Here is a 2,500-nt window from a genome sequence, read left to right on the forward strand (position 1 = left end):
ACCATTGTTCTGCCATCAAACTTTGCTACTGTAGATGGCAACTGTTACCCATACACAAGTAAAACAGGCACTATACACCAAGCCCGCACCAAAACAAGCTACCCTGAGTCCTGAACTTGTTCTTCACTTCATCTAGCTGCAAATGGGTGGTTGACATTTAAGGACGTAACACAATTAAAAAAAAAAAAGTTATTCCAATTCCTGAAAAAATTGAAATTGGGAAAAAAAAATAGAAAAAAATTAAGCACTTAATGGTCCGTGGAATTTCGCCTAATTTTTGCCATTTTTGGGAAAATGTGTCCTGCATCAACACATTGCATAGGCAGGGCCGGATTAAGATAGCCTGGGGCCCCTAGGCTACATGTTGCTCTGGGGCCCGCCGGTAAGGCAAATATTGCGACATATTTACATAGACAGTGTCATTACGAGCTAGGAAGTAAGGATAACATGTCTACCAACTGTATTGAACAAAACAGATACATTTTCAACATTGCATCTTGGCATTGTTTCGGCAACCTTTTCCACTTTTGGCCAATCATATATGCCCCCTGGCAGGTGGGGCCCCTCGGCTTCAGCCATATCTAGCCTGTGCATTAATTCGGCCCTGTGCAAAGGCGTGTCACACTGCAGGAAAATTAAGTAACATCACAGGAAATTCACAGCATTATGGCCATTTTAACTCTAGTGTTGTGTTCATAAGCTGCATACACCTGTGGTGTGCGGGTGATTTTTGACCTGTGATAACAAAACTCAGCTATAAAATACCTAAAAACAATAGTTCTCATCAAATACTGTTTTTCATCTCATGGCTAACTAAGTTTGTATTCATATCCATGGAAATACTACTTTATTTATTCATCTTTTTGACTTTACAGGTCTTTTATCTTACATTATGCAAATCGTTGTTGATGACCAAAACTATCAAAACCTGCATAAAGTCACTATTAATACGTCCTAAAGTGATACAATTAGTGATTATGTTGTCCATGTATTACAGCAGATATGAGAGTACAACAACTCCCAAATTTCTTTATTAGTTTTTCTCTAATATTGAAAAATATCATCAATAGTGACATTTGTGGTGTTCGGGTCCAAACCAACCCAAGGAGATCTGTAGCAGGACAAAGACCAAATGTCAACTAAATCAGTTTTTCAGTGCATAAAATCAATGTTTAAATATGTTGACGTGGTGTTTTTCAATATTTATATGATTTTAGTGTGGTAAATATACAAAATAACAATAATGTCAGAGTCACAGCTATTTTGCCAATCTAATGCAAAGATATAGGAAATGTACACCTCAATGAACATGAACAAAGTCACACTATTCATCTGAATCAACTATGCTATGAACATGGACCATTATCTCATTGCCACATCAACTTTATGGAAAGTATAAGACCAGTTCTACATGTTTGGGTGCCATTATGAATTTTTGATACGTTTATTGGACAAAATAATGTGCATATATTTATTATTCAACCAAATGTGCAAAAAATCTCATTATATAATGCAGAAATGGATTCCCTGACCATGAAAACATATGAGTAGACACCAGAAATACATCTGTACTCCTTTCAGAACAGGAGATATGACGTATTGTAGAGTATGGGACTGTCCGGCGGCCATATTGGATTTCTAATATGAAAAAGCTAGCAATTTTGTTTTTAAGGCAAGAAATATATTTTCCTCACCACGAATCACCAAACTGAAGAAAAAGGGCAACCAACAGCTTTTCAGAAATGCATACAACAACCAAAAATCTATGCCCGGGTCAATTTTGACCCGAACACCACAGATGTAACTTTTTTTTTTTGGACCTTTAAAATGTACTAAAATGATCAAACATATTTTTTGTGTGTTGAAATGATTGTGACTGAGGATTAGATGAACCCTCATTCCAAGAAAATAAAGGAAAGTGTGTTTTTTTTCACACTAAAACTTGAAAACGGGTCAAAAATGACCCGAATACAACAGAAGGGTTAATCCTTTTGTATACATGACTGACATCTGACATCTCATGCTAACTTGATAATGATATTGTGTTGTGTAATCTTAATATGTGTTTTCATTTATATTAAAAAGAATTTCCTTCTATAAGAGCAGTCACACCACAGGATATTTGACATATAAACCTTTACATGAATCTTAACAAAAATGTTTCTTCTCATCTAAGACTAATAAGAAACACAATGTACCACATCTTCTTTCATTGACATTTGTTTTTTAAAGGAAAAATAACAGTTTTGTAGGTTTTTAACCAATGTTACGAAAAAACAAGGCGTTACGTCAACCACCCAAATACGTGTGTGTGTGTGTGTGTGTGTGTGTGTGTGTGTGTGTGTGTGTGTGTGTGTGTGTGTGTGTGTGTGTGTGTGTGTGTGTGTGTGTGTGTGTGTGTGTGTGTGTGTGTGTGTGTGTGTGTGTGTGTGCATGCGTGCGTGTGTGCGTACATGCCTGCGTGCGTGCTTGCGTATGTGCTTGCGTGCGTGCTTGCGTG

The 2,500-nt window shown here is 36.8% G+C and overlaps 1 protein-coding gene across 1 annotated transcript in view; it reads left to right on the forward strand.

The window, feature by feature from the left end:
* Positions 1–2,500, forward strand: part of LOC134437385 (keratin-associated protein 5-1-like) — a 22,593-nt gene that overhangs the window by 9,868 nt on the left and 10,225 nt on the right. The window lies entirely within an intron of this gene.

The sequence above is a fragment of the Engraulis encrasicolus genome, chromosome 21, assembly GCF_034702125.1.
Source record: "Engraulis encrasicolus isolate BLACKSEA-1 chromosome 21, IST_EnEncr_1.0, whole genome shotgun sequence".
NCBI classification, from domain to species: domain Eukaryota; kingdom Metazoa; phylum Chordata; class Actinopteri; order Clupeiformes; family Engraulidae; genus Engraulis; species Engraulis encrasicolus.